General features: G+C 38.5%; 1 protein-coding gene and 1 long non-coding RNA gene across 7 annotated transcripts in view; both read left to right on the plus strand.

The window, feature by feature from the left end:
- The window catches only part of rps6kb1a (ribosomal protein S6 kinase b, polypeptide 1a), a 39505-nt gene that overhangs the window by 6432 nt on the left and 10344 nt on the right, over positions 1 to 22729 (plus strand). For all 6 annotated transcript variants that reach the window (XM_077740857.1, XM_077740856.1, XM_077740858.1 and 3 more), the window contains one exon: positions 1412 to 1535. The gene's annotated coding sequence lies outside the window, so the exon portion shown is untranslated. The remainder of the gene's footprint in view (positions 1 to 1411; positions 1536 to 22729) is intronic.
- LOC144212982 (uncharacterized) lies at positions 19467 to 22193 on the plus strand. Its single transcript, XR_013329852.1, has 2 exons — positions 19467 to 21313; positions 21450 to 22193. It is a non-coding gene; the product is annotated as an uncharacterized LOC144212982 (long non-coding RNA).

The raw sequence follows: 22729 nt of genomic DNA on the forward strand, positions 1-22729 counted from the left end.
CACACACACACACACACACACACACACACACACACGGACGCACAAAGAAGGTGAACTTGATTCAAAGTAGTTTTCTATGCTTTTTTTGGTTAAAATGTTTAGCATGCCAAGCTTCACTGAAGTAGCTTCATAAATAAAAATATTATTTTTGGAGACTATGGGAAAAGTCCTTGTCTGATCTTGAGAATATGCCAATAACAAGAAAATGTATTAAGGAGTGCCAAAGTGTATTTTTAAATGTTACATGTACATAAAATCATATAAAAAAGCTGATTTTTTTTTTAAAAAAGCAGCAAAAATAAAGAAAAACAATAGCAATAAATAAATAGTTTTGCTAACCAATGTATTTTATATATAAATCAATTATTCTGCTTTGTTTCAATAGTATATAGAAATATTATAAGTCATGTTGTATACATATCATTTTTGCTGTTATACATTATTTTATTACTTCTTATCAGTAACTGCCTTAGGAAGCGACCATGTTTCACTTTTGTTTTGAAATTTATACAGCTTGATAATGTGGGCTGTTGGAAACTCCAGAAAATGGTTTGAAATGGGGGACCCCCCCTCTGAGCTGAAAAAGCTCAAAAAGAGTGCAAAAGGAGCACGTGGAGTCGCTATCCCTCCTCCATCTGTCAAGTATTGTCGTGCCTCACCTCGTCTAAGTCCGGTACTTCTTTCCCCAGCCCAGTTTAGCCGAGTTCTCTTGCGTAACGGCTCACTGGCCCGGTGCGTCACAAGCACCCTTTCTACACACGCATGTGTGCATGAGCTTAAACAAACGACGTTACACTGGCCCCTTTTGAGGCCCATTCAACTGTTACTAACCTGTTTGATTATATCTGTCAATCAAGCCAGTGTACAGTGTGTACAGGATTTGCACAAAGCATGTGGTCTTTTCTTCTTCTTCTTCTTTATTGCAGCCTGATTATTTGAATGATACTCTGAGCCATACTGTTTTAATGTCGCTACAGTTGAGATGAGCTTTAGCTTCTATGTTCTTTACCCACAACCAGAGCTACTTGGCGTGTACCCTGATCCATCAAATAACCCATGTTTTAACTTAAGGCCAAATTAGAGCCTTTGTTTTTAATTGGTTTTTAATATTTTCTTCTTAATTAACATTGACTTTATTCACATTCCACCTGTTTGGTGAACATATTTGCTTCTTTCTTTAAGTACCTGGTTAAAGTAAACTATGGAAAAGTAAAATCTGGATTTATATTCTGAAAAATATGCCATTTAGCCTTTTATCAGAGTGATTATACCCAGTGTTTTTTGTTTGTTTTTTCCTCCTAATTATTTTTTGGGCTATTCTACTTTTCCCCCCCACAATTTGACTCATTGTACCTAGGTGTCTTTCTCTGAGGGGTCTTTTAAAACTAAAACATCACTTTTCTCTTTACAGCATTGTGTCATGTTTGGATTCATCCCAACATCTTCTACCAAACAACACTTAAGATTGAAATGACAACCCCATCATGAAAAAAACTATATCTACATGATTTTATCCAATGGCAGTCTGGAAGTGGGTGAGTACCTTTTCACAGTTTCCAAGATCACCACACTAGAAAACAGTTTTTATTTTTATATAAATATCATTAGCCTGCCTTTCAAAAACTACATACACACATGCACAATGTTAAAATGTGTATTTTTATTGCATTTAAAATGTTTCACTTTCCCTACTTGAAGAACAAGTTTCTAAATTTTGACTTAAATGCTAGTTTTCCTGCCCAACTTTATTAGAATCTAAACATGTGCCCCTGTAATTGAGTAAATCACAGTAGGTACAATATTTTTTCCAATACATTTGAATGATACTGTACAATACATGAATACCCTCTAAAACTGTCAAAGGAATATTGAATACATTCAAACACCTACATCACAACATTGTTCCCTTTTTTTACCATCTCCATCCTTCCACCAAAATGAAGTAAAAACAACAGGTTATTTATGCAAAGTACTTCTTAAAACAACATTGACACCAAATACTTACAGTTATTCAGGAACATTTCCCTCCACCTGTTGATCCTATCACATAAATATTGTATTTACAGTAGCAGTGTGTTCATCATGATTAAACCCAACAAAATGCAAAACATCTATACACACCACACACTATAAAATGTGGCCAAACAGGCTCATCAAACATTCACTAGGTCACTCTGACATCCGGCCCGCCTGTCAGCTGTACAGTTCCAGACACCTGTGTTCCCCACAGCAACAACCCTCAATGACCCCCCGCCCCCTTCTTCCCTGGATGTGCCATGTCGTTCTTTTTTTTTCTCCCCTTTTTTTGTGTGTGTGTGTTCGCCATTGCACTCTCGTAAGTGGGCCACTTTTCAACGGCCGTACAGTTGGATGTATTTCACTGCGCTCCACGCAAACACGTGCAAAGGCAGAAGCCGTTGAATGGAGCAGCTGCCCCGTGTCTTTGACAAAGACACCAAATGGCAGATTTCATCAAAGACATGCTTTTTAACAAGAGAGCCAGAGTAAATAAAATGCCAGATTTTGGGTGGCAAGACCAACTGAAAGGGAATGTTTGGGCTTGTTGTTGCTGATTAGCTAGTATTAACTTTTATTCAGCTAAATATATCAATAAAAAGAGGACATATATCGAAAGATTGCTGTTATCCTTTGCAGTTAAAATGGATGGAACCCATGAGTTCATGCTTAGAAAAATTTAATTTCAAAAACTGATCTTTTTAAAAGTGGTCCTAGATCCTTCGATTTCACTTGGAGATAAAAGTTTGGGCGCTTCTACGTTAAAGCAATTTTCTGTTAGCAGATGTTATAACTCACAACCTTTCTTGGCTGCAATAATTGACTCGTTGCTTTAACTTTTGCATCTTAGCGCATCCTTATTTATTGACACTTTGAGGAGGTTTTCCCCTCCGATCACTTCCCGTCTTCCCCTTTCCTCTAAGCCTCCCGTAAATCACACATTTGCCATTGTTTTTATAGGTATGCACTCCTTTTGACTGTCAGATATCATTTTATTGCTCCTTCCACAGCCAACTGGACTTCAACTAGGCTTGTTAACATTTCCTGAACTAAAACTATAAAACTATAAAACCAGGGATGTTACATTCCACACATCTCTGATTCGTATACATGTAATCACTTCAAATCTGCATTCTTTTTCCTTCTGTTTCATTTGTGATTAGACAAAAGTATAATGATTCATATTACCTAATAAAACTAGTCCATCACCTATGGAAAAAAACAAAAAAACAATAAATCTCATAAGCTTTCTGCTCTGTGATTAAGTCACATCTTGATCTTTCACAATGTATGTAAATTTAATGGTGACAGGATCAAGTGGAGGACATTTTTTGGATGTAGCAGCGCTATGGTGGCGTCACTCACGTAAGAATCTCCTTGCATCCAAGCGAAAGCAGTTTCGAAGTGACGTTGCACGCTGCCCTCTTAAAACACACCCGTTGTCTCGCTCTCCCTCTTGCTCGCCTTCATTTGTCTTTTTTTTTTTGTGCCACTCTTGCTTTGCGCCTATTCTTTTGCACGCACTCTGTTCATCTCCCACTGTGCCTTCCACTCTCTGGCAGCCCCTGTGCCGCCCCGTGTATCAATTGTTCTCCTAGCGGGATTGGACAGCATCCGGATGGGTCGCTCTTCTCGCCTTTACCTTACTCGGACAAACGTTTCCACCTTTTCCAAGGATGTCTCGGAGCAGCATTCGTTTAACGTTTAACGGAGCGCGAAGGCATTTATTCATTCATTGTGGATTTTTATTTTATTTTGGTTAAATCTCAGACCTAACTGGATTCAAAGTAGTGGGAAATATTTGTGTATTAGCGACCCTATCATTGATCTTTTGTCTCTCCTCTTCTTGCCTAAGTGTTTTTTTATATCTAGGTTGCAGAATCTTTGACTTTAGTTATGTGGCATTTTAATGTGGGCTCTTTTGAGATTGTTAATATTGTCTTTATTTTGAAATTGTGGTGTTTCAGAAGAGAGTTTAGGGAGAAAGAAAGAACAATTTAATGAAGTACGTACATCAAAATGCTAGGAAAAGGGAAGAGAGGTCAGATAGGGGTGTGATAGGCTCCGTTTCAAAGCAATGTTGATGACATGAAGTTGGGAATCCAATATTGGGTTGTTAGGAATGTAAGATATAAAGGTTAGGGGTTGGGCTTTGGCAATAGCCAAGTGGCGGCTATCCTAAGAAGGCCAATGTGTTCCTTCGGAGAAAATTGGTAGCTCCGAGAAGAACCGTGCACTTCCTCAACAATGTCCAGATGAAGAAATATGAATCCTCCAAATATAAAAGTCCTTTTTTATTTTTTTATTTTTTTTGGAGCCGTCCCTGAAAATATTTGTCCCTGAAAGTGTTAACAGGCTGTGAATTCTTGATTGCCAACTCCCAGGATTGTATCTCCTGTATGTAACTCAAATCAGGGCCATCTGCGCTGGGCGTATATGCCTGCCTTCCCCCCTGGCCTACTGCACTCAAAGGCTCACTGTGCTGTGGTTTGCCCAGTTGGATCACGTGACTTCTCTGAAAGTGCCCCCTCCCTTCTCCTCTCGCTTTATTTCCAGTAAACCGTTTGAAAGGAGGGGGGTGACTCAGAGTAAAACCAGCTTCCTTTTAACCACAGCTTGTTAAAGAATTTGTCAACGTGGACTCAGGGGTACATTTTTTTTGCACCAGGGAGTGATAGCTCCTCATTTTCTTTTCTTTGCTATTTTATTTTTTTACATTTTTTTTTTTTTTGGAAAGGGGGCAGACAATTCAATGGCGTCAGGGGTGCTAAATCACATCGCTTCCTGTGCTCCAGAAAGCGGGGGAAGGCTTGTCAGGAGTTAATGGGATGAACTTTTGTCATCCTGGTGTCGGAGGAACACAAATGACGCCTTTGCTGCCAAACATTTTCATTGAGGAAAAAAAAAAGAAGCACTGGAAAGGGAAGGAAAATGTGTGTAGGTGTTGACTTGTGTATAGGCTATTCATATATATATTTATATTTTTTTCCTGGTCAGACACTTAGATTTTCCACATGGAGTCTTCTCACTGTGTCTTTCGACCAAATCAGCATGAGCAGTGATACCTTTCAGGGAGGTACCATAAAGAGTCTGTTATCTACAGGAAGCACACCCTGGAATGTCATTTAGAAGATCTTTCGCGTCATCAAATGTTTGAATCTTATGCATGGTGATGCAAGTCTGCCACTTGGAATAAAGAAAGCTTGTCCTCGTTAACACTTTGTGGTTACCACGGCCGCTGACGATTCATAAAACTGTCCTCACTCGGATTTGTCCCGAAGGATTGGTTTTTATCAACTGCTGGCATCACATATGATTAAGCCATAATAAAAGTCATGTTCACTTTGCCGCACCCTCACATTTTTAATAGCCTGAATATATGCCCACATTAGCGTATATCGTATAATAGGAAAATATAAAAAAATATATATATATATATTAATATATATTCTTTACATTAGTTATCAATTTGTATTTCTTGGTCAGTGGTAAAAGCTACCCAAATTACCAGCTTCTAAAAACAACATTACATTAGATTTACCTGCAAAAATATAGAATTAATCATTTTATATCAATATTGGAATGCTTATTTTGGAAAACAGTGTATTCCAAGTCAAGCAATAGTGTTTTAATTGCCTTCTGTATATGAGAAATCGGCGCAATAAGTGATTTCTCCTTACGTAGACCACGTCCGTCTTTAGTGCCTGAGCTTGAACCAAAGCTCCATCATTTTAATGACACTGCGCTCTTGACAACCCATACCAGATGTGACTGCTCACCCACGGGTGATACACTGTCAGGGTGCGGGTGGGTGGATTTTTAGGCAGGCTCTGGCCAAGTGCCTGGCTAAAATGGTGATTTTTTTTTTTCCAAATACCGCCAACCACAGAGTCTGGATGTCTGAACCCCAGCCATCAAAGATAGAGACGCCTCTCTGGTCTAGAAATGTGAAATGGTTAGATCTAAAGACCAAGACAAAGAGTAGAAAATTCCTCCCCTGGTAAATCCCAATATCGGAAAGTCATCCACCGCTCCCATCACCCCCTGCTGGGGGGAAACGCACTCGTGCTCTCACTACGAGACGAAAAATCCCACACTGAAAGCCAACCGCGCATGTGTCAGGAAACAAATGTGGTGCGTATGTTGTCACGGCAACGACGATTGGTCACCCGCCGCATCAGGTGCTTTGGAGCCAGACGCTCCTCATTGGTTCCGTAGTCAAGCACTCGTACGCATTCCTTCCCTTGTCGTCCTCTAGCCGAACAGCTCCGACGTTCCTGCCGGCTCGCAAATTCGCACACGAGGGGCCAGACTGAAATTCAAATGACGAGCTGGTAAAAGCAAGAGGCATCTTGATTGGATATGAGAGGAGGTTGAAATTCAAATAGCAAACCAATCAGATCACAGTTCTCATTTGCTCCCCCCTCCACAACCTTATTAGGTGACCTCCCATGTCTCTCAAATTTCCCGTCTGCTGGGTTGCACCCAGCATCCCGTGTCATCGGGACTAGACTGGCTTTGTTGACCATATAAGGTCAAATCATGTCTTACTAGGCACCTCCCAGTCACCCCCCCTTTTTTTTAATTAACCTGATGCTTTGGAGGCCTTCATTTCGAAAGACAACAAAATCTGTATATCTTGCTCAACCTTAATAGGACATTCTTCTCTGAAATATTTTTTCGTCCCGTGATGTTTTATGACAACATATTTCTTCGTATTCAAGTTCAGTTCATTTTGGAAAGTTCTAAATCAATCATTACAAGTTTGCTGCATGAAAATAATTTAAAATCAATATAAGGAACATGATAAAATACTCTCTAAAATTTACAATTGAATGTAATGGTGCTAAACATCACTTAAACATACTAGAAACTACTTTTACTTCCAATAATTGAATGTGATGAAGTATTATTAGTTTTGTATATTAGTTTTGATAAATTTTTATTTCAAATGCAGTCCCTTCAAATGACACAATAGTAAATAAAAAGTCCATAAAGTAACATTTAAACTGTTGAATGTATTTCCTTTTGGAGTATCCAGTTTAATATAAAATAAAAATCATAACTTGATATAGTAATAATAATCTTCAACCCCTAATCAAACATTATTTTAAATGATGCCAGGAAGAAAACAAATAATATTTGCCATTATTTGTGGGAACAATTAAAAGAATCAGTTATTTCAATTTTTCTATCAAGAATTTATTTACCTTTTATATTGCCATAATCCCATAATCCCCCAAAATTATGAATTTCCCCTGAAAGCCCTCTGTGTTTACATAATTGATACCCAGAAAAATGAATCCCCCCACCCCAAAAATGTATATTGGGGAAAGATACATTAAATAAAAATTCAGAGGATAAGGATTTATGAGTTAATGTAATGACAAAAATCACACAACCTTGCAATTAATTAAACACTGGCATTAAAAGTACACTTAATCATTCTTGTGAATTACTCTCACAACAGTAAAAATGCTTAAAAACTGAACAACTAATTACTGTATATAGGAAGCATATCAATGACGATAATTTCAAAACCAGTTTGATCATAAAATTACTTATTTTGATCCCTTCTGAATAACTTCATTATTCATTAAAGTAATAATGATCCTCAAATTTTCTTAAAGTAAATGTAGAAAATGAAAATAATGTAGTCCTGATACTTGGAAAATGTATACATTTGCTTTAGTTTTAAAGCTATATTAATATGAATTAAAACAGTTCAGTGGTTATTAAAAAATATAAAAAGTGACAATCTACTGGAGTATTTTCTACTTAGGAAAGTCAGTGACTCTTATTTCTTTTTGTGAGTGGAAAGAAAGTCCAGGGGGAAAAGCACGTTTTTCACCAATTATTCGTTCCGTCATGATATGTATGTGTTTTGGGAAATAAAAAGAAAAGAATTCATGTCAGTTCAAAAACGATAAACTCTAAAGAAAAGCAGAGTCGAAATATTTAGCCAACTAAGCTGTGATAAGACTGTTCCAGAATTTCTCTTAAATTCCAGTTATCTTCTCTAGATTTATGATTTCAAACCATGTGAAACTGTCCAATTAAATGAATGTCATTTCTTCCCAACATGGTTTATACTAAAAACAAAAATCACTAGAAAGTAAGGAATATGAATATAGTGATGTGTATTCTGTCTTCATCATATATTGTTAATATACAAAATATAGTTCTACTTAAACTTTATTTTGTTTTACTTTAATTGGAGTGAGCACATTCAAAGTCTTCCAAAAGCATAGTAAAACAAAAATGAATTATCCCTACCTGCTCTAAGTGTATTATGTAATAATAAAAAGTTTCTTATTCTAAATTGAATTTAAATTACTGTTAAAAAAATAGTCATTGTTGCTTTGTTTAGTTCATTGAAAATAGTTCATAAACTGTAAAAAATAGGACTTCAACAGTATGCACAGATTCATATTAAATGTTTTATTTAAGAGTATCTGAGTACACTTTCATTCACAGCTGTTAATGACAATTTTCCCATTTAATAATAAACTTTATTGAAGCTATTACAGAGGAAGTTAGGGATTAAATAATGACTCAAAAGATGAGTAGTCTGAGTTATTGCAAGGGATCCTTTTTGTTCAATCATCTGTAGGGAGTCAACCATTTTGTGTTTGTAGCTCCAGCTCCCTCCTGCTATTGCAGTACACTGTGCAGAAATAACCAGAAATATATTTAAAAAAAAAAAACCTACCCTTTAGAAAAATGTGCCTATTAAGATGAGCTCGATTCATAGGACCGTTTACTGTCCGGGGCGCAATTGGAAAGGTTTAGGAGAAGTTCAAAGTTCCTTATCAAAACATTGTTCTGATCCTGAGTATGGGGGTGATGCGCTGGAAAATTGTCCGTGGGAGGCCATGGAGAAAAGTAGGGAGTGATGGAGGGCTTGTCATGCATGCCCAACATAAATTGGAACCAATTACACCCGGAGGAGCCCTTCTGTCCGAGGTGGGTCTCGATATCATGGAAAGAAAGATTTGACCATTTCCAGCTAGACATGTTTTCCTTAAGACCAAGTCTGATGCTGGAGAGTCGTCATCCGGTCATTGGACATTAAAAGCAAGAATGTCAGACCATTGACCACAAGCAGGTGGCGTTATCATGGGTGGGTGCTTTTTTTATGGACGGGAAATGAGACTTTGGCAAAGTTGTGTTGTCTAGGCTTTTATAATATAACGGAATAATGGTTATTTAGCCTGTATGATGTTTGTTCTTGGTCTCTGAAATCATATTCCCTCCCAAAGTGAGTCCCAAGTTGCCATTTTCTTTTGCCAGTATATGGCACATATGTGACATTTTCACGCAGTAGGAATAGATCTATTCCAATCTTTTCAAATCCGACCGGGCTTGACATATCGGAAATACGGCTGCGTCGGTACTTCAAATTATGGATTAACGAGATGTCGTTGTTCATGCCTCGGGTGCGTTCTCAGTAGTCTCCAAGGAAATGTTTTTTTTTGTTGTTGTTGTACATTTGTGGCACCTCCGCTACATATTGAATACCAAATGAATAGGTGATGTCATGGAAATACACTTTTTGTAGGCCCATGAGATGGGTGAGGTGTGGCACAGTTGCACCTGATATGGTTCTCAGAAATATAATACTTGATGTAGAGCTATTATATTCAGGCGGCATGTTTTCAATGCACTTTCACTTGTGCCTACAAGGCAGACTTGTCATTTTAGTTAAGTATGGATACAATAGTGTATTGAGTTTGTGTGTCAAAGTGACTCATGAATGACTTGGATGAGCGTGTAGCAACGTGTATGAGAATCATAAAGTAAGTGAATCATCCAATTTTATCTCAGTTGGTTGCCAGGACATCCGCTTCCCATAGATAGCAAAGATAATGCAGTAGTTGGAAAAGAAAAGGTGTCCGTCGCAAAATCTGACAAAAACTAAATGGGGGGTGCTATATTTACCTAGAAAGAGAAAGCAATTGCGGATAAAGAAGTAAAGTGTAAAAAAAAAAGCTAATTAAACAGCTATTCTTGGATGTTATAGTGTTTTATAGCCTTTTTCTTGCCTGGTTGAAATGTATTAATGCAGTTTTGACATGGATTGCAGACCAGACACAATTTCATCCAAAAGTAGATTGTGAAATGGGTTACCTGGCAGTTTTTGATTGGCCACCAATCTTACATTTGGCTCCTTTAATGGCACACTGTCAGAAAATGGCAAGTCCTGCCATGTTTTTTCTTAGAAATGGAAGAAATGTAGGCTATGCCACTTTCTGTTTATTGTACAATTGCAGTCATTGGAATACTTAAGATTCAAGTATGTGCGGCTTTGGACACTGTTTGTGGCAATCCTGTATTGAGCTAAAAAAAAAAAGATTTCTTAGTTCCACTTTATCTATTACACTTGTACTTTTATAGTATTTAAGGATACAGTGTGATCTTTACAAAGGAAAGTCAAAAAGTCCTTATCACCCTGGAATTGGAAATAGAAGGAATCATGAAATGGGCATTACACAATTTTCAAGGCTGGCAAGTCGATGATTGTGATAATGTTAGTGAATAAAAAGAAAACAAAGATAAAATAAGGATAAATACAGATGTTAAAACACTTGAGGCAACACGTCTATATGTGACGCAGCACATTCTTGGCTTGGCCGTCACGCATCATATAAGTGAATGTTGAAAACACATTTTAGTTGATCATTTTACTAGGGAAAATATTGAAACATGCTTGTCAGTTGTCTGTGAAAACATTTCCTGGAATAAAGTGACGTTTACAGATACTCTTCCTGAATGCAGTATCTTCAATTTATCGTTGAAGGAACGACAAGTTGAACAATGAGTGAGTAAAAAAAAATAAAAATACAAAATCCAGATTAATATCATGTAATTTAAATGAAGAATGTGTGTTTTGGTCAGTTTTGTCATCAATCTATAATCAGACAAAAACCAGAAAATTCAAGATGTCTTCTGTGTCATTTAATACTCTAGTCCCTGTAATTCCTCACTATATATTTAGTATCCTTGGAAACCCTTCAGGACTAGAATGTAAAATAAGATCCCGTGGGTTGAAATGGCTTTTTTTTTTGCATGACTTTGTAACGACAAACTAGCCAACATGTCTCAAAAGTTACTGTCAAATCAGCAATCCCCAATCTTAATTCATTTTTTTTTACATTTTACTCTTCTGTATATAAATAATCCACATGCAAAAGAATAAAGTGCTTAAAAATATATATTTTAAATGCTCCATAAGTTTAGAGCATCCCTAAAACCTTTTTAAAGGCCAAACTACTAATAATTGACTTAATATATTAAAGTTATTTAAAAGTTTTTAATGGTCCATCAGCACAGAAAGCCTACACAATTTCAAGTTGTCTTAAATTTGTATAGAATTTCATATAATTTATCAGGGGTGGGAAATTATTTGTATCATTGCTGTCTTTTTAAATTTGTTATTTGTGGAATCTAGTAGAAAAAAAAGGGCTGAATCATATAATATGCGAGACATGACATCAGATAGGCTCGGAAAAATATGGATGTCATTGCTTTTCTTTTCATATTTTCACAAAATAATCAGTAGCAATTGAAAGCTTGATCCAAATATGATCAGAATAAAAACCATTTCTGAACCTTTTCTAATTAAGTTTTATCCTCTTAATCAGCAGCAACAGCCAACTTCTACTCTGGGAGAAAAAAAAAGAAAAAATGAAATCACTTTATTGAGGCTAAATGATTATAATAATATAATGTAATCCCACTTTATAAATGTTAACATTTTAGTAAACAAGTGTTTGATTATTCCCTGACTTATTATTGATGAATATGTATCAGAAAAGCTCACTTGTGTTAAAATATCTTCCACAAAACTCATTCTGGGCCGATGATTTGCCTTCACGTCTCGTCTGGGCTTAGTGACTAAGCAGGAATCGTACCAGACAGGAGTTGGCCCCCTTAGATCCCCCCCTCTGCAGAAATGACACACACACACACCATCCTACATTACACTAGCTCGCCATCTTTTTTACACCAGGATGGAGAAACTGTGACATGATATATTGCCAGTATGTTTATCCAATGTGCTGTCTGCGATGTGTCATACATCCCGAAGCTTTTACTTCTTGCTGGACAAAAGGGTGTCATCGTAGTTCCGAAAAAGATCAAGATGTGTGTGTGTGTGTCTATGTGTGTGTGAGTGGTAAGAAATCAATGTATGATACACACTTTGCAACAAAAGTGAACTCATGGTTCACATCATCGTCTGACATGCTAAATGAATTGTGTGTGTCATCTTTAGGGATCATCATGGTGAGGATTGGTCAGCCTTTTCAAGTGTGTGTTGACCAAAATATTTTTTTTTTTTTGGTGTCGGCTGTTAAGGAACTTTTTGGTTGTAGTATTTGAGGTCATTTATAGCTCTTGGGTAAGCAGGAAAAGGTCAGAAAAGGTTAGGGCGCCTTTGAACTGAACATTGTGATCCCGTGAAATGACTTGTTGCTCTCTTGTAAGCAGTTTGTCGGATTCTCTTCTTCTCTGGCGCCGCAATAGCCTGCTAGGTGATTGACGACTTGGATCTTTCCACCCGATGACGGAACATTTTGAGGCTGCTAGACGGGATAAAAATGCTTTTGGATTCTTTAAAAGATGCCTTGATCTTCAGTATTGTTTTATCTACTTAATCTGTGTTCAAATGGAATGCTTTGGTTTGACTTGTTGCTGTTAAGTGCCCTTTTAAAAGTCACTGTTTTTGTTGAAATGATTCTTTGGTAGCAGTATTTTGTGGCAGAATGTGACACCTCGCTTAGAGGCCAGGTATTGAGGAGACATCTGTTCTTTCAAAATTATAAAACTGAAAGTATATCAACAGAAATGCAAAACTAGGGAAAATCTCACTGACTACACACACACCCAATGAAATGTGTGCAATCAAATTGTAGCCTTGATACTTGCTGCCATGACCTATATATCCTTGAAGAAATAAATGCCAGGGGCAGTGGTTTGGAAACTTCCTTTGACACACCTGTGGGTGGGAGTGACATGCATGTGTACACTAAGACACACACACACACACACACACACACATACACAGTTGCATTATCTCCTATTCATTTAGTTTAGTGTGTTGAATTCCACACACTGTTCATTCATATTGGCACATAGTAAATACGGTAGTAAACTTGCGAAAACCCCTATTTCACTATTCCACGAACATGTGGGTCTGAGTGACAGTTGATTGGTTGATGACACATTCACTCTGACTCATTTCCTGTTTTTTTTTTACCCAATCAACCATAAACCACACCTTTTGAGCTTGCCTCTTTCACCCTCACAACTCACCTTCTGAATGGACGCCTGCCATTGACTGGAGCTTTTTTTTGTATCAAATTACATGCAGGTGTTGGAAATCGGTTTGTACCTTGTACATACACGCCCAGTTGATTAAGTACACAAACTTAATCCTTTCTTGAGATCTTTTTTTTTTTAAAATTATGGGGATGTAATGTTTTATATTAGATTTTTAATTGAATGTGAATTTATTTTTATATTAGTATTTGGCATTTTAAAAATAATGGGCTTTCCCTTTAGATTATACTTTTAAGTGACTAATGTACTGTATAACAGAATGTAGGTTGTATTTAAGGTTCTTTTTCATCATTGTGGGTCAATAAGCAGGATATTTACACCATATGGGGTTAAAAAATGTATGTAGAATATATCAGGTCATCTAAAAATCTTCTGTCAGCAGTGGCTTCGTAGTAATAAAGATAATTTTGCTTTGAACTGCCAGAAATTGACCACGAAAGCCCCCCTTTTAAGCCTTTTGTGCTGATGAAAACAGGGTGGACGAAGCGCCACGTCTGATCAGACTTGCATCCTGTGACTAATGTACTTGTCTCCTCTTCAGGAGCGTCCGTGCGTGCACGGTCATCGCTACAGTCGGGAAATGTACTGCAAAGTCCAAAGCAATAGAGCTTTGATCAACATCTAAAGTAGTCACAGACCATGGGCTTTTAAGGTTTTGTCTGCATATCAGGCACATTACCTAACACAAAAAAAGAGAAAAGAACTCGCCTCGTCTAGTTCAATTGATAGCCTTTTGTGAGGAAGAAAATGTAGTCCTGTAAAATCATCAGTGGCCAATTTTATTAATTTTTTTATGTCTGCGAACACTAAAAGATGGGATACAAGAAAGTCAAAATGTCCAAGTATGAGTTGACTTTGTTTAATTGCGTTACGATGACAGTTTTTGTATTGAGAGCATTGTTGTTATTGTCTGAAATGGGTACGATTTAGCGGGTGTTGAAAAAGTACTACTTTAAAAGCAGTCTTGTTAAATAATTGTGATGAAACTTGATATTGTTCTTTGGCAAAGTTGACATTTGAAGACTGAAATTTGCAACCTCAATTGCTGTATTAAAAATGGGGGGCATTGCAGAATTGGAGGATATTTTTGTTTCAGAATTCTTGGCAAACAAATTTTCGCATTTATGGTTTTCTAGCCCATATTCATCGTTATTAGGTTGTAGACTATCAATCATTTAATAAGCTCAATTTACAAATGAATGGTCAATTTTATAGTATAGTTTTTCAGGAGGTGAAGCTAGGCTAGATGTTTAGATGTTCTTATTATATCCATAACAAGGTGTGTGAGGTAGAGTGACACTTTCAACCAAAACTAATTGTTTTGCAATAATAGGGAAAATAGACAAGAGGAGAAATATTTGCTTTACTCATTGTTTTGGTAAACTTTGATGACTCACTTCTTCCTTCTACTGTGATAAAAAAGTTATGGTAGCAGGCTTGCGTGCATATTGTGGGATGCACATTCTATGAATAATAAATAATATTAGACATATTTTGTAAAACAAAATCTTCCCATGGTTACACGAGACAACAAATAGCCTCCACCAAAAATTAGGACTAAAGTAACAGTTCAATCTATTTATTAAGTAGACTTTTTGGTATTTAAAAAAAATGTAGGATGTAAAACTGCCTAGTAACTCTAAAATGACCCATTTACTTTCTTACATTTTTTCTTTGAAATGCAGTTTTCTGTATAGAAAATGGCCAAACTTAATCTTTTTGCTGTTTAAATAAGAAAGCCCATCCTCTTGTGTCTCATTGAAACGGACTACTGTCAGTCATCCATCTTGATCAAATCAGTGTATATTGTGTCTGCCTAATCCTTCAGGCTCCTGTATGGAGGTGGCTCTTGCTGAGGCCGCCATTGACATGCAGAGAGGAAAAGCCCCCATTTGAAAAGGTTATCCAGTAGTCAGTGGTGTGCCGGGCCGTTGGGGGGTGGCAAAGACGTCTCCATGAGAATGCAATGATTTCCATGCGAGCCCATCTTTAAGGCGGGAGTTCATGACCAGCACAATGGGTCCGCAGATGGCTGTTCCTGCCTCACAAGGCTACTGGCATTAGGGGATCACAGCAGGCGGTGGGCCAGTGGAGAGTTATGGGTCAGGCCAGGTCACCCAGGCTTACATTAGCCCCTTACTGGATCCTACTGGATCTTTCCAGATTTTCCTCACTACTCAAATACCTATTAATGAGAGATGGTGCAAATTTTCGAATGATCTCAAACACCATTATCATGATACTTTGTTTTGTTGTATGTCAGCTAACAAAAAAATAGCAGGATTTCATTGTAATGTAAATTATTGAATGCAGAGGGGAATATTGGTTGTATTTTTCAATGCATTATTTCTCTTGACTTTTGGATTAATTGCCAATGGAGGGAGAAATCCAACACTTGTGGACTTGACTCCTGTTGATAGTCCTCTATGAGTTAATCCAACACACTAAAGGTAGTTTTTGTGAGCACTGGGAGTGCCAGTCACCTGAGAAGCACATTGACAATGATGAGATTTTTCTGTTTTTTTTTGCCCTCCTGGTTCTTGTTTTTAGAAGCTCCATTCACCATCACCGAAATTTTATCATTTGGCTTGTGGTTGGATTAAAATTCAGTCAATTTTGGGTCATTCTAAAATTGTAGTAGATTTGACTTCACAGTATTTCATATATTTTCTGCTTTCCTGGTACATTTTTTTAAGAAAATGTAGACTCCCAAAGTTGAATTAACTTAGTTAACAGATCAATGGTATAAAGGGGGGGTCTTTTGTTCACTGATAAGGCACTCGGAGAGACTAAAAAAGGGGAACAATGATTGTAATGTAAGCGTAGCTTTGGTGAGCGTCAGAGAGGCACACAAAGAAAAGGGAGAGGTCGCATTTGCGTTCCGTATCTGGTATCATGTTGATTTTTTTTACACATTTTATTTCCTTGCTTCTGTATTTCTGTCCAATCTTCCACACGGCATATGCTGCTTGCTCATCCATCATCTGGTCATCGTGGTTTTAATGTAGCAGAAACTGCATTCATTGAGGATATTGATGAATATAATGATGTGTTTTATCAGTTGCCAATAGTGTGTGTCTGTCGCCCAAGAAACGCTATGAGTCATTAGGCGGCTAGTACCTGCTCAGCCATCCAGACTCCTCTGCTCCCCACCCCATTTCTGTCAAAACAACTGTTTGTCACCCATCCATCCCCAACAAAGCGAGGGAGTGGTCTCCATTTTAGCCGGTACTGTAAATGCCCTTTGTTGTTGTTACACTAGATATTTTAAGGACTTTGCATCCTTATAATTTTGGACCCTGATTTTTTTAATGATCTCAATGGACTCAGGAAAGAGGAATGCACATATATATTTTTAAATTGATTAGAGCAAAAGGCATGAGTAGTTTAAAATATGTTTTTTTGTAGTCGGTTTGTTATGGAGCACAAGAAATGATATGTCAATATTATGTGTTAGATAGAGACAAATAGACAGATAATATTGGAAATGCCAATAATTCCAGTTCCAGTTTAGATATTAAAAGTTTAATACATTTTACAAAATCTGATATTTTTTGCAGTCAGTTAGTTATAGAGCACAAGAAAGGTTGCAAATAAATTATATATCAATATGTTGTGTTAGATAGAGAATCTTATATACAAATATCTTGATAATATAGGAAATTTCAATAATTCCAGTTCCAAAAGTTTAATAAATTAATTTTACACACTGCACTTAAAACTGACTCTATTACAGCCTCAGCTCTTTTCCATATAAAAACATATATTGATCTAATTCCTTTTCTTGCCAGTCTTAGACTCTCTTTTACATATTGAACAGAATCTGATGAGTTTATTTTTGCTCAGTGTGTACATACAGTTTGTGTCTTACTACCTGAGTCTGTTTGGGTCAAATATTTTGAAGCAGAAAAACAAATGGAGCTCTAAAAGGGGAAATAAGAATGATTGTTTCCACTAGACTTCCTGCCACACGAGCTGGCATCCAAGAGTACAGTATGTGTCTTAGTTTGGGTACACACAAACTACTGTGGATGTGATAAACATGCCAGGCAGGGGGATCTCCATCTAAGATGGGGGGTTTCGGTGCTTTAGTGATTCAGTCATTGGGAAAAAAAGCCCCCTTTGGAACTAATAGGAAAATAGATATTACCTTACTGCAATGACACAGCACTCGTCATTTTTCTTGGGTAAAAAATATTTCCTGTTATTCCACTCATTTTTCAAGTTTGGCCAGATTGGAGATGGTGGGGATTTTTTTTTTTTTTTTTTTGGCTTTCGTGTTTGTCTTCGCCAAATCCTGCCGTCTTGTTGTTGGTGCTGTTATGTTAGGTGTGAACTGTGGCCTCGTGGAGTGTTGGGTAACAGTGTTGCCTAAGCTAGTTGTTGTGAAGGTGTCGTAACCAGTTGGACCCGGCCGAGCTGTCATGTGAGCCCTTGTTCTCTATCGTCCCCAGCTCGGGGCGTCGGGCCACGCGTATGTGGGTGCCTTCGTGCCTTCCGTCGTACGTACGTGCGTGCATGCGTGCGTGCGTGCGTATGTGCAAATGCCATTCCGAGTGGCAGCCTGCAGGTCAAAGGTGAGCTCTGACTCATGGCCTGTGGAATTCCGTTTTTACTAAATAAACACAGGATGCTAAGCATCAAACACACGTGCGGCAGCAGGAAGTAGTCATTTATTAAAAATGGGAGAGGAGATAGCGCTCTCTCAATTAAATGTTCTCTGTTACGTCCATGTTCTAGGAAGTTGAGTCATGTGGGTTTTTTTCCCCTCATTCAATAGTTTTTGTGCTCTTGTTCCTTATTATAGATCGGGGAAGGCAAAGTTAAAGTTATAAAATATAAAGGTTATTTTTAATAAATGGTAATGGCTGAATGGTTAACCTAAAATAAAACAATGTAATTGTAGATCATTGTAAATCTGAATAAGTTGATAGGAAATAAGAGTCAAGGTAACAAAAACTAAAAATCTACTATTAAGTACTACTAAGAATATGGAAGATGTTTTTATTGAATATATCAGTTTGGTTGATGTCATTAAATTCTTCCTTGAAGTGATTCAGTTAAATGTAAAATACAAGAATCCAAATGTGACTTAAAGTCATTCATTTCTTTTTTAATTAAATCACAAATTTACACAAACAACTTTAGGCACAATAACAGCAACTTTGCTGATGGTTTGTAAATTATAGTGTATAATTTTATAGGTTGCTTGATTTTGAAATGAATAAATAGAATTGACCCACTTCATTGTTGAAGAAAGTTTAGTGAAACATAATGTGATTTATTCACACAAGACTTATTAGACACCACATCTGTGACCTATATATAGTATAAATATATTCCAGATTTTTATTTTTTTGAAAAAATGAAAGACCATGATACAAAAAAAAAATAAACCAGAGCTATCTTTTGTGTAAGACTAGACTGTATTAGTCCCCTTAACTACTTTGAGTAAATAAAATTTAATTATTGAAAAAAACCATGGACTGTCAATGACAGTCTGGTTTGATTATTTACTCTTATTTTTTTACATTTGTACAAAACACATTGCTGCTGCAAGTAATGTTACTTATGAAGGAAAATGACTGGGAGAATTCATCCAAATGGATTTACTCAGTAAAAATCACAATTCAACATTGTTTTTATTTTTATCCTTCCTCCTTTTCAAGATTTACTTAAAATTATTACTTAAAATATTACTTTTTAATGCTCACTTGACTGTGTGTCAAGCACAAGTTTGAACAAAGAAATGAAGTCATCAGTAACACACCCGACCGACTAAGCTGTATCAATGAAAGGTAACTTTATTATAATATATCGACATTTTAAATAAACATCACATTTACAGTACAATAATACACTTCAAAAATTGAGATTTTATAATCACAACATAATGTTATTTTGCCACTACCATCATTTTTATTCTTTTTTGACTTTATATCCATTTAGTCTAATAGCATAGAAGCCCATTTGTCTCAATTCATGGTAACATCATCTATTAAATTTTTTTTTATTTTAAAGTCATTTTATAGTGAATTAGGCAATTAAGCTCTCATGACAATCATTTAAAGAATCTAAAAAACATTTTCACTTAAGGATCCTTTCTTAAAGTAAAAAAAAACTATTTTACAGCATTAAATGAGTTACAAAAAGTAATAAACTAAAATACTTCAAGCACAAAATAGAACATTCTTTTTGCAATACTGTTCACAATTGATATTTTTGGGTCAAATTTTAAGCATGACACTCAGTTTTATTTATAGAACTCTATTTCACACCATCTAGTTTGGAGCTTTTGTGCCCGTATTGTGACTTTACAGTTTGAGTAGTATTTTAAAGAAACCTGTCGTTAGTATGATCAGTAGCTGCTGTAAATAGCTCTTATCTAAATTACATCTTGTGACTGCCACAAACTTTCTCGCGACAAACCTTTCTACTCGACTCAATTTTACTCTACAACCTTAAAAGATAACATTTAGCACACTACAAAAACATTTCAAAGTCAGTTTTTACTCACAACACATTTTGCCTCCACTACAAAAAGTCAAGTATATTCCCAACAAGGACCAAAACTTTTTTTATTTTTAAAAATCCAGATTATTTTGGGGTGTGAGACACTCCTGACTTCCCCGTGCATTTTTCAGTCTGAGTATTTGTACGGCATTCGCTGGTGATCACGGCCGTGCCCGTGACTCAGTCTTGCTCATCGACTCGGCGATGAGTCGGCCGCCATTTCTGAAAATCCCCTTTCGAGCCCCCGACAGACGAGATATTGTGTTGTGTACTGGATTTTCGAGCCTTTCTGTGTTATTTGGTCACATTTCCATTCATTTTCCACCACTTGCTTTTTAGTGGGTGACATCCTCTGTTTGTGAAGAGCCCAGGAATTTGTTGTTCCCCTCACTCGGGGGAAGGGGGTTCCTAGGGAGCTTCATTTTCCCCTCCAGAAGTTTGCAACGTTAATTCTTTGTGACTGCTTTTCTTATTGCGGAATCGTTTACCTGCTGTTTTTTTATTTTTTATTTTATTTTAAGGCCTCTATAAATACTGTGGAGTTGTATGATGTTAATGGTGTGTAATGGCGTGTTAAAGGAAGTGGGAAGAGACGGAAATGACTGGCCTCCTTCAGAGAAAGTTATCAAGTCAACCGTTTGTGACGCCACTTCCCACGCCAGCTCGCCCAATGGAACATTTTGAACAAAGGATGGCTGAGGATGACACCGCAAATAGCGTCAGGCTTACTTGGGTTGAAAGCGGGTCATTAGGAAGTATTTGTTGAGCGCCAAATCGCTAACTGCTGCGTCTCAGGGATGGGCCGAGTCGCTCTTCGAGGGAATTCTCCGCAACAACCCCCCCCTCCCCTACCGACCGACAATGAAGAGGGAAGGCGGTTCGGTAGTGTGCTTGTACTTGGTGGCTAAGTGTTGTAAAGGGTTTCCTAATATGGGCCGTCTTACGGGCGCACCCACCCCTTGTGGTCCACCCCCCTTGGTTTCAGCCAGTGATGACACAGCTCGGTGAGACTCACTTCCTCATTAATTGGCTGAAACCAGTTCTTACAGGAACCGCCTGTGATAAATGTGAGAGTTCTGAGAAGTCATTCATTTCTCCACGCTGCAGCGGCAGAGGCGGCACTGCGAGGGAGTTGAACGGGTTCATCTCTGCGTGCGGGTGTGTGAGAGTGAGCGAGCGAGAGAGAGAGAGCGAAAGAGAGCAAGAGAGGGGAAGAGAGAGAGCAGGAGAATGTGGATGACTACAGCTGTCGCAGCCACCATCTGAGGACCAGACAACTTTGGCTTTTTGCTCGAAATATCCCGTTCCATTTTTCCTCCTTTTTGGTGTGTTTGGCTTTGGGTGTACCTTTTTGCGTGTGTGGATGAGCAATGATGAGAGTGCACTCGTTGCCCCCTGGTCTTCCTCCAGCGCGCCTCCCTTTGTGAATGCCCTTGGGCTGGTGAGTAACAAAGATGTGACGTGATTGGTGCCCCTCGTCCGTCCGTCCGTCCCCCCCTCTTACCCGGCAGTTCATACCTAACCATCTCATTTTTTTCTTTCCCCCCCCCCCCCCCCCCCCCCCCCCGGAATGGCAGACTCGCTTGTCCGCTGGGCGCGGCACTGCAGCGCGCCTTCGGGGAGCCCTCGGAAGGGCCGAGTAGGGACCCCGGCCGTAAGTAACGGGGGGCCTCGCCCGCCCCCCACCACCCACCCAACCCCAAACCCCCCGCAGCTCACTGCCTCTATTCATTCACATGAGCACACCGAGGAAGGAATGTCGGCCCCTCACTTTTGCCTCTTTGACGGGATGCGCTCTCCCTCTGCTTTTTCTCTTTTCTTCTTCTTTGGTTTCCTTTACAGCACATTTATAAGGAAATGTCATCGGCGGGACCTTGGCGTTTATTTAGTTATCCGCTAGATGGCAGGGGCTTGTTTGGAGTGACGGGGCGCCGCTGCACTGGGCGGGCTCTGTACTTGTGTGGATGTGTATATGTGTGTGTGTGTGATGGAGAGGGGCCACCGCGGGGTCTGGCTCCACTCGGTATTGAAGTGTACGACTGTAGTCTGCTGACTCATGCTCCATCTTACCAATTGGGAGCATGTGAGTGTGTGTCTCACACACGCACTTGCACTCGGTGCCCCGCCTGAACTCAGCACTTACTGTAGACCGAGGCGGGGGCAGCCAGTACCGACCGGCCCCCCTCCCCGGGCTAGTGACAATCCTTCAAAACCTCCCTCTCTTAAACAAAAAGAGCCAGTCGAGTGGCTCGTGCGCTCTCCGACGTTACTTTTTGGGGTTTTTCACTTCACTTTGAAAGCAAGATGTACTTTTTTTTAAATTTTTGTGGTTGTGAATGGGCTTATACGGAAATACTTAAGAGTGGCACGGACAGATTAAGGCATTTGAAGAACAATGTTCCTCTTTTCTCGTAACCCGAGCCCGCCGCAGTTACGGGAGAGCGGCGAGGCAGTTTTACGCGCCGGCCCGGGGTCAGCGGGGGCGTTCGGAGGGAGGACGGTGGGGGTTGCGACCGGTTTTTATTACCGCCGATGTCTATCTGTCCCGCACACGCTCGTTGTTGCGGTGGTCTCACCGGTCCACCTGGAGACCACTATTTTCACTTTTGCACCTCACCTTTGCTCATCACCCAGAAAGTTCCCGGTGAGTGTGTTTATACTAACCGGCAAGTCTTTCATTTCCTAACAAATCATTCTTCCGTCATCATTCCTTCCGTTTTCCTTTCCCGGTAGTTTAACGAGACCTTCGAGTGTTTGTTCTCAGAGCATCTGTCATTGTTGAGAGCCGCCAAGACGCCGCAATTTTCTTTCTTCTGGCCTTTATCTGGCTACCTTCTGAGGCCAAAACGATAAAACA

The sequence above is a fragment of the Stigmatopora nigra genome, chromosome 19 (genome assembly GCF_051989575.1).
Source record: "Stigmatopora nigra isolate UIUO_SnigA chromosome 19, RoL_Snig_1.1, whole genome shotgun sequence".
In the NCBI taxonomy this organism is placed as follows: Eukaryota; Metazoa; Chordata; class Actinopteri; order Syngnathiformes; family Syngnathidae; genus Stigmatopora; species Stigmatopora nigra.